We start from the raw sequence: 16222 nt of genomic DNA, 5'->3' as shown, positions 1-16222 counted from the left end.
TTTGCGACCCCGGAGCTGACTTTTGCGGAGGAGGATCCGAAGAATGCGTGGCAAAGCGAACGAGGATGTACCTCTAAGAACGTTGAAGGGCGATTCTTCCATATTTTTTTTTTTTGCGGTTCCTCGCACAAGTAGGCCGTTTTTGGCACTTGAGAGGGAAAACCGCGCAAATAGTTCTTCGGGCCACACCGCAAGATCACTTTCGCCCAGACTACTAGATCTAAGGGTATGCGATAATTCGAATGATTCCTTAAAATACCGAGCTCATCAGTCGTTTTCTATGGCATAGTTGCATGTCTGGGAAAAAATTAGAAAAAAAAACAATCGTAAATTACGCCCTTTCGTAGGTACACATATTCAAATGATATTAGTGATATTTGAACGGTTCCTTTTTATCGTGATTATCAAAAAGTATACCATCAAAACTCGGAATCAAACGATCGACGAAACGAGTTAACGTAAAACGGGGAATTTTTTGGAAGAAAATGCAAATATTTCTGCATACTGAGTCAGTATTTTTAGTTTATATTTTTAAAACATTTAAAAAAAATTGTTAGTTATCGCTTGCGGTTGAACCATCGCAAAACGATTTGTTGTGGACGTACCTGTAGTTTTCCATACAATCAGAATTATATAGTTTTTTTTTTTTGGGTGACTTTGATAATGGATAGAAAAACGAATGGAAATCCGCAACCAAAATACTGTTTGACACCACGAGCATCCTCCAGGAATTCCCCCGAGGATTTCATCCAGGAATTTTTCTGTAGATTTCCATCGGATTTAATTATGAAATTCCTGCAGGCATTTTCTCCAGAAATTCTTTTAGGAATATTTTCAGTAAATATATCCGGAAATTTCCTCCAGGAATTTCTCTAGGGATTTCCTCAAGGAATTCCTACAGAGTATTCTTTCACGAATTCGTCCAGGAATTGATCCCAAGAAATCCTGCTGAAAATTTGCTTAAGGAATTCCTCCGGAATTTTTCTCCTAAAACTCCCACGGAGAGTTTTTCGAGGGCTTCTTGAAGCCCAAGCAGGACAGTTTGGTTTTGTGTCCTCCGATAGATTTTGTTCACGATTCGTGCGTGTTTTCGTCGCCGGAGATTTTTTTTTTTCCTGTTTTGGAGCGTCTTGCTGGGTAGGTATTTGGGAAGGCCCAAGCAAGACGGTTTTTCGGGACGCCAAGAAGTTTTGCTGTCAGTGTCAGTTTTGTGTTCAGTCGAGAATGGATTACCAACTGGTGAGTTCGTTTCATGCTTATGATAACACATTTTTTCTTGAAAGCGTAACTTTTATGTAATATTAAAAGAAACTTTGTTTGGTTCGTCACTATAAGTGTCGGCATTATGCTTTTTTCTTATACAATTTTAATATACATATATTTTTCTCTATTTGACATTATTAAAAATTATCTTTTGAATTGTTCGACATTGTGAATGTTGACGTATTTTCTAAAACTTCTACCATATCGAGACAAAATGCACAGTAATACTCATATGTAATTTTCAAACAAACTATGTATGGTTCGTCACTAAAAGTGTCGGCATTATTCCTGTTTCATATAATTTAAAATATATACATGTAATTTTCAGTTTTCGTCATTAATAAAAACGTCTTTTGAATTGTTCGACATTATAGATGTTGACGTATTTTTTAAAGCTTCTACCAAAAACTTCTCGAGACAAAAATACAAAACTAGCTTTAAATATAAGTCTTATATTTCCCCCTTGTCCATGGATCGCATCACCGACCAAAGGTGACTCCCAGATCTTTTCCTCCCTTACTAATAAACACCCTTCCCGTGGTAATTGTGGAGATGCAGAGGTATTCTCGGTCTCTAGAAGCAACAATCATTACACCCTAACATTCCTTCCCCATCCCAACTGACTGTAAGGACTTGGCCGGCGCCGTTATTGATCAATAATATTAGATCTGCTAAAATTGTACTTCGAGAGTAAGCGGAAACTCCCATCCCTTATTCATTTGGATCCCAGTGCAATTCTTACCAGTTCCGATCAATCACGGAGTAGCAACCATTGACATGTACAGTCAGTTTATGCTATGCTATGCTAAAACTCCCACGGAGAGTTTTTCTAAGAATTGATCCGGGGATTTTTACCCGGAATTCTTCGGAGGATTTCAAAGAATTCCTCCGAAAATTTGAACCAGGAATTCTTCTAGAGTTTTGGTCCAGAAATTCCTCCACGAATTTTATACAAAAAATCCTTCGAGGACTTTTTTTCACAGAATTTGTCCGGGGATTTCCCCCAGAAATTTCTCTGGGGATTTGCACTAGATTTCCTTAACGGAATTTCAAGGATTCATCCGGGGATTTCCTCCAGGAATTCCCTCGGGAATTTCGTCCAGGAATGTATGTGGAGATTTCCTCCGAGGATTTTCTACAGAAGTTCGTCCGGAGATTATTCCCAAAATCCCTCAAAGAATTTCCCTTCAAGATTTCCTCCGGAGATTTTCTCCTGGTATTTTTAAGAAAAAGCCAGGAATTTCTCCGAAAACTTCCTCCAGGAATCCCTCCGAGAATGTCCTCCAGGAATTCCACCGGTATTTTCAAGAATTTCCCAGGAGTTTGTTCCCAAGAACTACTCATGGGATTTTCTCCAGGATTTTCTCTGGGGATTTCGTCCAGAAACACTTTCGGGGATTTCGTCCAGAAATTCTTCCGGAGATTTCTTCCAGGGATTTCATAAAAAAAAACATTCGGTGTATCCAGATTCCATGCTTTCCTCCAGGAATTTCTCCGGTGATATCCTCCAGTAGCACCTCCGGCGATTTCCTCCAAGAAGTCTACCGGGGATTTGCTGCAAAAATCCTCCAGAAAATTCTCGGGGGATTTGCAAAGCAATTTTTCTGGAGATGTCCACCAAGAACTCTTCCGGTGTTTTTCCTCTAGAATTTTCTTCGGGGATTCCGTCCAGGAATTTCTCTAGAGATTTCACCAGAAATTCCTACGGATATCATTATTAAGAATCCCTCCGAGGATTCTCCCCACAAACTCCTCCTGGGATTTTCTCCAGGAATTTCTAAGGGGAATTCAAAAAGCAATCCCTCTAGGGGATTTAATTTAGAAATTATCCCGGGATCTTTGCAGAGAATTCAACCGGAGATTTCCTCCAGGAATAACTCCGGCGATTTCACGGGCTCCGCCGGGAATTTCAAGGATTTCCCCGGGGATGTACACCAAGAACTACTTTTTTTCTAAGAATTCCTAATAGCAATTTCTCTGGAGATTTTCTCAGGAGTTGCTCCGTAGATTTCCTCCGGAGATATCCCCCAACAACTCCTCCGGGGAATTTCTCTCGGGATTCGGGGGCTTTCCTTCAGGGATTGCTCCGGGAATTTCCTCCAGAAATTCTTCCTGGGATTTCGTCAAAGAATTCCTTATGAAATTCCTCTGACGATTTGCTCCAGTTTATTTTTATTTTTTATTTTTATTTTATCGAGAACTCCTCCGTGGATTTTTTCTAGTAAGTCCGCAGGGGATATCCTCCAGAAATTGCTACGTGGATTTTCTCCTGGAATCCCTCCGGAGTTCATCAAGGAATTCCTTTCGTCCAAAAATTGTATTAGAGTTGTTCTAGATTTCACCAACAATTCCTCGGAAATTCCTCCGGAGGTCCACTGGCAATTGCTCCGAAGTTCTTCCAGCATTTCCTCTTGATCTGATCCAGCAATTCCTCGGTAGTTCCTTTAGAGCTCACGAAGAATTACTTCGGATTTTCTCCATAGCTTCTCCGAAGTTGCTAAGGCAATAACCTTGGAATTCCTATAGGAACGCCTCCGAAGCTCCTCTAATAATTCCTCCGGATTTCCCTCATCAAAGCACCCTAAATTTCTTGAGGATTTTTTAAGGAATTCTTTCGGTATTTCTCCAGAATTTATTTTAGAGTTCCAATAGAAATTTATCCAGGAATTCTTCCGAAATTTTTGCCTGGAATTCCTTTAAATTTCCTCCATGGAATTCTTTCGGAGTTCCTTTAAAAAAATTTCAACAGCTCCCTCTGGATTTCCTCCATAGTTCCACAGTTGCTCCAACAAATCCTGCAAAGTTTTTTAGGAATTCTTTTGTAGGCCCTCTAGGAATTTCATAAGAGTTTCTCCGGGAAGTCCTTTGAAGCTCCACCTTCAGATAATTCTTTCAGATTTTCTTTATGATTCTTCCAGCATTTTTTTTTGTGTTGTTCAAGCAATTACCTTGAAGTTCTTACAAAATCGTCTCCGGAGCTTCTCTAATAATCGCGCCGGAGATCCCTCACCATATCATTCGAAGTTCCTCAAGGATTTTTTTAAGGAATTCTTTCTGTATTTCTCCAGAACTCTTTTCAGAGTTCCTCTAAAAATTCCTCCAGGGATTGTTTTAAAATGTTTGCCTAGAGTTTCTTTCGTTGTTTTTTCATCGATCCTACAGGAATTTTTTCGGAGTTTCACCAAAAATTTCTCATTACTTCCTTCGAGATCTCCTCCATAGTTCCAATAGGGTTTTGGAGCTTGCAAATGATGTCTCAATTTAATTTTATACCAGTTTTCTGGTCTTTCTGGTTTTCTTTGGCCAAATTGGCACCAAGATTTGAGCTGTTCTAAATCTGATTTGACGCACGTTGTTCACCATTTCGGATGTTTCCCCCTTAGTTTGTTAGTCTAGGAAGGTGCAAAAGTTAAACAGGATTTACACCAGGAATTCCTCCTGGGATTTCCTCCAGGATTTCTCCGGGGATTTTTTCAAGAATTCTTCCTGGGATTTGCTGCAGGAATTGCTCCGAGGATTTCCTCCAGGAATCCCTTTCAGAAAACCCTGTACACCATTACATTTTTTTCCGTGAATTTCGTCCAGAAATTCCTCCTGGGATTTCATCCAGGAATTTCTCTAGAGATTTCTACCAGGAATTCCTCCGCGGATTCAATTATGAAATTCCTCCAGGCATTTTCTCCAGAAATTCTTTCAGGAATATTTTCGGAGAATTTATCCGGAAATTTCCAGGAATTCTCCCGGGGATTCCCTATGAGGATTTAATTGAAAAAATCCTCCGAGGATTTCTTCAATAGAAATTTCTTTGAAATTAACACCAGGAATTTCTCCTCAAATGTCCTCCAGGAATTCCTCCGAGAATGGCCTCCAGGAATTGCAAGAATTTCCCTGGAGTTTATTCCCAACAACTACTCATGGAATTTTCTCCAGGAATTCTTCAGGGGATTCAACCCATCTCTGGTGATTTCTTCAAAAATTTCCGGGGTTTTTTCCAAAGAATTCATCTGAAGATTTCCTCCAGGAATCCCTCCCGGTAACCCTGTGTTCGATTACAAATACCTCCGGGGATTTGCTCCAAAAAATTCTCCAGGGATTTTCTCCAGGAATTTTCTCCAGGAATTTCTTTCGGTATTTTCCTTCAGGATTTCATCCGGGTTTTTTTTTTTAGGAATTCCTCCGCGGATTTAATTATGAAATCCCTCCAGGCATATTCTCCAGAAATTTTTTCAGGAATATTTCAGAGAATTTATCCGGAAATTTCCTCCAGGAATTTCTCTGGGGATTTGTACTAGCTATTTCTCCGGGGATTTCCTCTAGGGATTTCCTACAAGAATTTCTCTACGAATTCTTCCAGGGATTAATCCCAGGAATTTATGTTGGAAATTTGCTCTAGGAATTCCCCGGGGATTTTCTCCAGAAATTCTCCCGGAGAGTTTTTCCAAGAATTTCTACGGCGTTTCCCCTCAATAACTCATCCGGTTTTTTTATCCAGAAATTCTCCGGAGCATTTCCAAAAATTCCTCTGGAAATTTCAACCAGGAACTCCTCTGGAGGTTTCGTCCAGAAATTCATTAAAATATTCCTCCACGGTTTTTCTCCAAAAATTGCTTCGGGGATTTTTTTCAGAGAATTTGTCCGGAGATTTCCCCCCTAAATTAATCTGGGAATTTTCACCAGATATCAATCCGGGGATATCCCCTAAGAATTCCTCCGGGGATTTTTTTCCAGGAATTCCTTCTGGAATTTGGTTCAGGATTTATCTGGAGATTTCCTCCGGGGATTTTCTTCGAAAATTCGTACGGAGATTATTCCCAAGAATCCCTCCAGGATTTTCCAGGAATTCTTGAGTCCTTCGGGGGTTTTCTCCTGCAATTTCTCAGAAGATTTCCAGTAGCAATTCAGTGGAGATTTTGTCCAGGAATTCTCCCGGGGATTTCCTCTAAGGGTTTAATTAAGAAATTCCTCCGGGGATTTCCTCAATAGAAATTTCTTTGAAATTAACACCAGAAATTTCTCCTGAAATTTCCTCCTGGAATTTCCCCGGAGTTCATTCCCAAGATGGGATTTTCTCCTCAGGGGATTTAACCCACGATTTTTTCTGGGGATTTCGTCCAGCAGTTTTTCCGGAGATTTCATATAAAAAATACCCCGGGTATTTTTTTTTTCTGAGAATGTATACGAACAGGAGTTTCCTCCAGGGATTTCTTCGTGAATTTCAAGGATTCTTCCGGATATCATATTCCTCAAGAACTTCTCCGGGGATTTTCTCCAGAAATTATTCCGGGGCTTTCATCTAGGAATTGCTCCGGTGATTTCCTACAAAAATTCTTCCGGAGAATTGGTCAAGGAATTCCTTTAGAAGCTTTTCTGGCAATTTGCTCCAGCGATTTTTTCCAGGTTTTTTTCAGTAATTCCTCAGGGAATTTCCAATAGCAATCCGAGGATTCCCCCCAAGAACTCATCCGAGGATTTTATCCAGGAATTCTTCGGGGGTTTCCAAGAATTCCTCCGGAAATTTTAACCAGGATTTCTCCCGGAGATTTCGTCCAGAAATTCATTAAGAATTTCCTCCACAGATTTTCTACAAAAATTGCTTCGGGGATTTTTTCAGAGAATTTGTCCGGAGATTATCCCCAGAAATTTCTCTGGGAATTTGCACCAGATTTTCTCCAGGAATTGCTCCGGTGATAGCACCTCCGGGGATGTCCCCCAGGAAGTCCTTCGAGGATATGCTGCTAAAATTCCTCCAGGAATCTCTCAGGGGTATTCCAAAAGCAATTCTTTCGGAAATTTCCCCCAAGAACTCTTTCGGTGTTTTCTTCTAGCAATTTCTTCGGGGATTTCACCCAGATATTTCTCTGGAGTTTTCTACCAGATTTTTTCCGGAGATTATTACCCAGAATCCATACGAGGATTTTCCCCACGAACTACTCCTGGGATTTTCTCCAGGAATTTCTCAGGGATTTCCTGTGAGGATTTTGTTCAGATATTCCTCTAGTGGATGTCGTCTAGAAATTCTCCCGGCGTTTTTTTTTTTTTTTTCAGAAAATTCATTCGGATATTTCCTCCAGGGATTTCTTTGAAATTTGCACCAGAAATTTCTCCGGGAATTTCCTCCAGGAATTCCTCCGTGAATTTCCTCCAGAGATTCCTCCAGGAATGTCAAGGATTCCCCCGGAGATTGCAAGAATTCCCACGAGCATATCCCCCAAGAACAACTTTTTTCCAAGAATTTCTCAGGTAATTTCTAATAGCAATTTTTCTGGAGATTTCCTCCGGGGATTTCAATGATTCTTCTGAAAATATCCCCTAAGATTTCCTCCGGGGTTTATCTCCAGAAATTTCTCTCGGGATTTCGTCCAGAAATAATTCGGGGCTTTCCTCCAGAAATTTTTCTGAGGATTTTTTAGAGGAATTCTTCCTGAAACTCCTCTGCCGATTTGCTCCAGATTTGTTTTCCAAAAACTCCTCCGGGGATTTTTTCAAGTAATTCCTCAGAAAATTTCCAATAGCAATTCCTCCAGAAATTGCTCCGAAGATTTCCTCCTGGAATCCCTCCGGAGTTCATCTAAGAATTCCTGTCATCCAGAAATTATTTTGAGTTCCTTCAAAAATTCCTCTAGATTTCATCCAACAATTCCTCGGAAGTTCCTCTGGATATTCATCGAGAATTGCTCCTATTTTTTCCATAAATTCTTCCGGAGTTCTTCCAGCACTTTCTCTGGATCTGATCCAGCAATTCCTCGGCAGTTCCTTTGGAACTCGCGGAGGATTCCTTCGGATTCTCTAGATAGATTCTCGGGAGTTGCTCAAGCAATTTCCTTGGAGTTCGTACATGAACGCTTCCTGAGCTCCTCTAATATTCGCTCCGGAGGTCCCTCACCGAATCATCCGAAGTTTCTCTAGGATTTTTTTAAAGGAATTTTTTCGGTATTTCCCCAGAACTTTTTTCGGTGGTCCTAGTTCCTATAGGAATTTTTTCTATATTTTCTCAACAAATCCTGTGAAGTTCTTTTAGGAATTCCTTCAGAGTTTCTCCGGGAAGTCCTTTGGAGCTCCACCTTCAGATGATTCTTTCAGATTTTCTTCATGACTCTTTCAGCAATTTTTTCGAAGTTGCTCAGCCATTACATTACAGCATACATTGGAGTTCGTACAAGAACGTCTCCGGAGCTCTTCTAATTATCGCCCCGGATTTCCCTCACCGAATTATCCGAAGTTCCTCTATGATTTATTTAAAGAAATTCTTCCGGTATTCCTCCAGAACTTGTTTCAGAGTTCCTCTAGAAATTTCTCCAAGAAAACTTAAAAAAATTTACTTGGAATTCCTTTGAATTTCTTCCAGGAATCCTCCAGGAGTTCCTCAAAACATTTCTCCAGAGTTGCCTTAGGATTTCCACCATAGTTTCTATAGGAATTTTTCCGCAGTTCCTCTAAAAATATTTCGCAGTTTCTACAACAAATCGAAGTTTATCCAGGAATTCCTTTTGAGATCCTTCAGGAGTTCCTTTAGAATTAGTCTGGAAGGTCCTTTGGAGCTCCACCTTCAGATAATTCATTCAGATTTTCTTAATGATTCTTCCAGAAATTCCTCGGGAGTACCTCCGAGAATTCTTCTGGAATTTTTGCAGGGTTGCTCCAGAAGTTTCATTGAGAATTCCTTCAGGTTTCCTCAGGGAAATACTTGAGATTTCCACCGCAGTTCCTCCAGCAACTCCTGCAAATATCCTCTGGAGGCCCACCGGGAATTTGTCAGCAGTTCTTCCTGAAAAGCCTCTGGAACTCCACCGAGAATTCCTTCGGAGCTCCGCCGCGAATTCCTTCGGAACCCTCCGGCACTTCCTTCGAAGCTCATCCGGGTACTTCTGCGGAGTTGTTGCATGCAATAAACTTAAGAATTCTGCTGGTTCTTTCTCAAGCTCCATTTTGAATGCCAGTTTTCTATTCAGATACCGAATATATTTGTGTTTTACCTTCAAGTAAGATCTCGGTTCAATTTCATAACCTTCCACAATCTATTTCGAATAAGTTTTTTTTCTGATTGTTGCTTTTATTCGTCTTTCTGGCGTAACGTCTAAACTTGAGCCTTACTTAGGTTCTTACTTGTTTTGTCCTTTACTTGCGCAATGATTTGCATCATTTTTCTCCCAAACATTTCCCCCGTTGCCGAATCACAATTTATGGTCGTAATCTTCGCTTACGACCCAAAACAAGACGCCAAAAGCAAGCAACTCGTAGGTCCCAAAGAAAAACCATTTACACGGCAATAAATCGTCAAATCAAATAATACGACTGTCTCTTATTCGTCGTCGTCGTATGTCTACAAACGGCGTTTTATGTTTTAATAGCATCCATCATATTCCGGTTGTTGCTTCCCCTGTTCGAAGTGTCATGTAACCTGGAAAGGGAAAACTGTGAGGTCCGTCGAGAGGTCTTTCCCACAATGAATTGCTACCGGTTGGAAATTAGTAGAGCAAACATTCGCTCACTCTCATCAAGGACGTGTGATTTTCGATGTAACCAACCCAAGTCAGTGGCGCGGTGAAAGTATGAATGGTTATACGACCGAAGAGTAAACAGATTTTTATGCTGTTATTAGAGCTGCCATAAAAAAAGCATTTGTATGGTATTTGTAGGTTCTGAATGGAAACTCGTGCGCCCGCGGATCATTCATTGGAGCAATTTGAGACCGATAATTAAATTATCACTTTATTACAAGAGAGTGAGGTGCAAGAGTCGGTGGGGCGCCATCAAAGCTGGACCTCCAAAGTGTGAAACGGGAACACTCTTCCTTTCACTCGGGGTGGTGATCCGTGAGAATGTAGTGTGTTTTGACTTGACTTGACGCTTTTCCGCGCTCGTTATGGCGCGAATGGGTCTTTAAACACCTTAACAGCCTACCCTATAACTCAGACCCGAGTGAGTGAGAGATGGGCAACGAGCAGAGCAGAGTGCTAGCTCGTTTGGGTGATTTTATTGGTTTTTGAATGGTTGGCTTGGCCGCACGAAAAAAATAACCATTCGACCACCATCACTCACAGAACAATAAACCCAAGGCCACTACGCGAGGACAGTCTCCGCAAAGAGGGTGAGGTCTACTAAAGGTATGCAATATGCATACTTTTCCCCGAGACAGTCACTAAAAATTTCAGTGACGACTTCCTTCGGAAGGGAAGTAAAGCCGTTGGTCCCGAGATGAACTAGCCCAGGGCTAAAAATCTCGTTAATAAAGATAAAAAAAAAAAAAAAAATATGCATACTTTTTATATAAATATATAAATTGAAACAAAGCTATTCTGTACTATTTTTAATACTATGTGACCTTCACTGTGTGTTACACCCGTTACATTTGCTGACACTCTCTCATTCTGATCAAGAAACATTCGCAAATATGTTTTATTTTCTGTGCGATGTTTGCTACCAATGGCGTGTTAGATGAGCCAATAGATTATAATTGAGTTGCTTAGGGCTGTATCACCAGAAAGCAATCAAATTCTTACCAATTTTAAGTAAAACATAAATCTCTCGAATGGGTTCGTCGTCGTCTATGAGAGTTATTGCTCTTGAACACTCTCTTGTCACGTACCATGCGAGAGAGTGAATATCAACATTCATAGGGCTGCCCAAATGCGATGTGCCATGAACTGTTATGATTCATGAACTGTTACACTCTCTCTCTCTCAATTTTTGAAGTTGTGTGTAAACTATTGAGCCAAATGTTACTGATAGGTTGAATTTTGACGAGTCGAATCATCTAGGTGTCTTTAGCGCATTAGTTCATTGAGTGATAACTGTTAATTTTGAATCAATAGTTTACACACACGCAAATAACAATCTCTTACAAAAATTGCAAGGTCCCGCCTAATACAATCTCTGCATAAGAACAATACAATAATTGTAATGTGCCTACCGGCAGCTCATTGTATTAAAATGTTTTACTTCATTTTATCCAACACATGCAAAAATCCCCCTTTAAACTTAAAAGCACACAGCCATGTCTAAAAATAACTTCGATTATCTTTAGGACGAAGTGGGATAGCATTACGTGATACATCAGCTCCACAGTTTGCTCTCCTTCTTTCGTGTCTAGTTGACATTCGAATACAGTCGGGTCTCCAATTAGGCGCACTACTACTACGCGAACATTAGAACTTATGAGAATTCATTTTTTGAAGTATTATTGAATATCTCGTACGTGTTAAGAGATAGCTCAATGCTGTCTTCGATGGAGTTTCAGTACTCTTTAGATCTACCTTAAAGAGTTAATGATCATCCTTTTAGTTGAGAACTTGGCCTGTAGGGGTACTGTTTCCAACATAATTTATATAACTATAATATATATGTATGGGGCCTCCACAGTTAATATCAGTGAAAGGGCTCATACGAACGCTAAGCTGAAAAGCCGGCTTTGTCCCAGCAGGGACGTAATGTCAGCAAGGATATAATGAAAGAACATGTAGACGCAAAATAAAAATCTAATAAGGTACCATGGGGCATGTCGTGTAATAGAAAGTGTATAGTTGAGATTCTTCCAATTCTAAAGACTTTAAGTTCAAATAAATAAGGTCGTGTTTATTTTTTAACTTGACTACCACCAAATATAAGCGGTATGCTGAAATTGATTTTTATGTAAAATTGAAAAAAATACAGACAAAGTTTTTAAAAAATGTATCCCTTCTTTTCATTTGCCTCATAAATGGAGCAATTTAAAAGTTTATCATTTTGAACAATAAATTTAAATACTAACAGTTATATTTACGAATTCCATCAACTTTAACATTTGTTAAGGAATCCCAAATGAACAATCACATTAATAACTTGTAAACAAAGATGTTATGTAATGTTATTCTTGTCAGTTAAGTTTTCTTCTGTTTAGTTATGTATGTTTAAGTGATTCGACACCAACATTACTACAACATTTTCTATGTTAATTCTTACATCATGAGACAGCAATTGCATTCCTGCTCTGTAGATTTTTATTTATCTGTTAATTGTTTTTACGAAAGTTAGATTTGACGTCGGATAACTCTTTGGAAGAAATCGTTTCTTCGTTTCTTGGAATGGAATCATTAAATAAAGTACTTAGAACCTTTCTTATGTTGATAGATCGATACCCCATTTTTATGTTTTGAAATAGCTTTACATTATTTCCATGTGTCCTCTTATATTGGATTTTTTCAATCAACGTCTTCTTTTCAATTGGCAGCACGTTCTTTTTTCTATGATGATTGCAAACCTTGTTTACTTATAGCTGCATAAAGAGCAAACACAAATTCAATTTCTAATACTACACTTTTTACTTACCCCAATTGATTAGAAAATTGACGGTGTTTTAATCTAGTTATTTTTAGTTCAACGTCAAGTTAATTCTAAAACTTTTTTATTTCTGTTTAAAACTGTCAGAGAGGCAACTTAAAAGTGGTAGAGAAAATTATTTTCCGCATCTTTTTTCCACTGAAAATATAAAAATAATATTGCACGATGCCAACTTGTTACTGAGTAATAGTTGACAGGGAGACAATTCTTTCTTATTATGCAATAATGGTTGAAAAATCTCAAGAATTACTTACCTATCGTAATTATATAAATGGTGTCAAAGGTCTACTCAAGATTTTAAAACGTTAATTCACATTTTCAGTAAAATATTAATTTTACTTCCCCCATTTACCCACTTGCCGCGCGGTAGCTTACAAAAGATGCAAGGTCCTATCTACTACAATTCCTGCATAAGAATTATACAAGAATTGTATTGTGTCCTCCGGTAGCTCTTCATATTTGAAGTTTTATTCCATTTTATTCAAAACATGCAATAGCGTTGGGCAAATTTAACCAGAACATCGATGTTACTGAATCGTTTCAAATTCGATATGACGAATCGATTCTCCGATTTAATCGAATCATTTTAATCGATGTTTTCAAATCGATTCGATTTTAAAGCTCGTATGAAAATCTACAAAAAAAAAGCTCTTAAAATAAGACCAAATGCTATTGTATTTGAGTATTTAATTCCTTCAATTAAATAACGTTTGAAATTAAAGATTATATATTCAATGCTTCAAAACTAGGTTTAAGATTTATCAACTCATTGTAAAATTCTAATATTTGTTGAATCGAAACAAAAAATCGTATGAAGAAAATCGATTCATTCGATTTTGAGTGATCCTTACATGGATTCAAAAAATCGATTAATCGAAACGAAAAAATCGATGTTCGGAACATCGATTCAAAATCGTTCATCGCTAACATGCAAACATTCCCTTACAGCGTGGAACGCACGAATCCATATCTAAAAATAACTCCGCTCTGCTTTTCAAATCAGTCGTGCCTCCTATTGAACGCATTCTCACAACGCAAACTTTAAAACAAGTGAATTTAGGATTTCATCGTTACGGAGGTTTTCAGAGGTTTTATTATCGAATAACTCGTATGTGATAAAGGATAGCACAGTACTATCTCTGAGAAGTTTCAATAATCAGTACGTTTTAATTTTAAGAGTGAAATCATCCTTTAAGTTGAGAACTTGGCCTTATATGATTTTATAAGATTCTTATGCTGCCCACATTCAACATTTTTGACAATTTTGGGTTCATACCGTGGAGAGTCATCAAATGATATATACTTTCGATCAACTTACTGAAATCTGTGAGATTATTCTTAAAAATACCAAGGTGTTTTTGTAATTGTAACCGCATAACAGTCACATTGAGATTATAATGAGCCTCATAATGTAGTAGCAATGAAAGTTCAATCAGAATTATTTTTTGACTATTCACCTAGTATACGATATGAGTTGTACAACATTTCAGCCTGAAAAAAGAAGAAAATACTTCGCCTGTAAGGTTCATATTAATCTATTTAGAAGCAGCACTCTTACTGGCCAAGTTCTCAGTTAAAAGGATAATCGTCAAGTCTTAAAGGTAGGTCGCATCGTGTACTAAAACATCGCCAAAGACAGTACTGAACTGTCTTCTAATACATATCAGATATTCTGGGAATATTGTCGAAGATGAAATCCCATATATAACGCTGATATTTATTACGCTCCTCAACCGTGTGTTTAATTGGAGACCTGACTGTAGTTACTTTCACTCTCTGATTTCGCCAACAGCAGCCGGGTGTTCTTTATAATAGTCTTCAAACTTGTTCTCGATAGGAGACTGATATAGCCGTGATGAATGGGGCGCCATATGATGGATGATAAAGCAAAGACTCCAGGTTCGATTCCCGACCGTGCGACGTCTAAATCTTTTTGAAATGATTTAAACGCCTCATGGCTGCGTCATTACGCAGCCAACCTGTTTCTCATGCATCTCGAACTCGGCGCGGACACAAGCGTATTTTTCCGATTTCTTTTGCTTCTTTCCATGTTCTTTGTTATACAATGCCTTGTATTGTCGACCATTACAATTTCTGTATATGCAACGATCTAATACAATTTCTGTATTAGAATCATGCAGAATTGTAATGAAATCTTACAGGCTCGGGTTGCGTGCACAATTTTTTCAATAGTAATTAAAATTGAGGGGTAATTCTTAGCTCATCGCTGATAAAATGACAAGAATCGGTTGAGAAACGGCGGAAATGTATTTCTCTGAAGTTGACCATTTGGAAAAATCGGTATGGAAAAATGGCTGTGGTGCATTTTATATGTCTGATGCTGTATAATAAAGGTCTCTCAGTATATATTAGGCTTGTTTGAGTATGATCATTACCAAGCATTACATCATTCGTTCTATATTGATTTCTAAGCACGATCAGAAGGAAGGAAAGAATACCATCGCATATTTATCACGATAAAGTTGTAACAAGCTTGCAGCTTGCAACAAAATAGGAGCTGCGAAGGAGAAAATCAAAGAGAGAGCGATACTTGAACCCATTTTTCTCACTTATTTACCATTGGGGATAGGTGTTTTACTTTACTGGCATGACAAACAATCACTCAGCAATAGTGCTCCACAGGTTTGAAGCTTTTTTTCTCCCCGATATAATCAGAGATGTAGCAGTCGACGATAAACAGTCTCTCACGATGGGTTGCGTCTCTCATGATTGATGCAGAGAGCGACAAGTGAAAGATTACTCTCAGTTTTCTCAGAATTCAATCCCTGTTATAGGAGAAAAAGGTTCAGTAAAGTAGGACGGAATGAGCTCAAGATTCTGAAGTATTCTTTGAAATAAACTGAAGTTAAAAATCGTTAAATGTGAGTGCAGAAGCTCGCTTAGTTATCCAGATTATTGTGCTATAATAATAATTACGCAACATGTTGCAAAATGATGATTTTTACAGCAGAGCCGTACATTTATTCTACGAGGCTTGCCGAGTTCTGCAACGAATTGCGTACAACTTTTTTTTTATTAATTTCGCCGTTGTTTGGATTTTGATCTGAATAAGCCGATCGAAGCATATTCGAAGAGTGTAACAGCTTGCGAACCATAACAGTTCGTGTCACATCGCAATCGGAGAGCCCTATGAATGTTAACATTCACTCTCTCTCGTTTGGTCGTGGCACGAGAGCGTTCAAGAGCAGCAACTCTCACAGACTGCAACAGTTTAGAGCCGTTCGGGTGATTTATGTTTTGCATAAAATTGTTAATAACTTTCATATTTTCTGGTAATGCAGCCTTTAACAGCCTAATTATAATCTATTGGACCATTGAACAACCCTTCGGTTGCAAACATAGCACAGAAAATTAAAAAAAAATCGCCTCTGTTTATTGATCAGAATGAGAGTGGATCAGCGAATGTTACAAGTGTTGACACAGTGTTCGGCGCCAAACAGTGCGTGGTGTGTGTCTGTCTTGTTTTCGTTCATGGCTCGTTATCTTCCACGAACGATAAATGTCATGCGTGTTGTATGAATGCAGGCGGATAAATGGGATGAAACTATGGCTCGTGTTTCAATGATCGTTAAATTTTTCAAAGCCTGAATTTCGCAGAAGACCACTTCAGAAATCATATCAG

General features: G+C 38.7%; 1 protein-coding gene across 2 annotated transcripts in view; it reads right to left on the bottom strand.

The window, feature by feature from the left end:
• Positions 1-16222, bottom strand: part of LOC5572615 (homeobox protein abdominal-B) — a 171395-nt gene that overhangs the window by 46661 nt on the left and 108512 nt on the right. The gene's annotated exons all lie outside the window — the stretch shown is intronic.

The sequence above is a fragment of the Aedes aegypti genome, chromosome 1, assembly GCF_002204515.2.
Source record: "Aedes aegypti strain LVP_AGWG chromosome 1, AaegL5.0 Primary Assembly, whole genome shotgun sequence".
In the NCBI taxonomy this organism is placed as follows: Eukaryota; Metazoa; Arthropoda; class Insecta; order Diptera; family Culicidae; genus Aedes; species Aedes aegypti.
The sequence above is the reverse complement of the archived record's forward strand: the minus strand, read 5'-3'. Positions and strand labels throughout refer to the sequence as shown.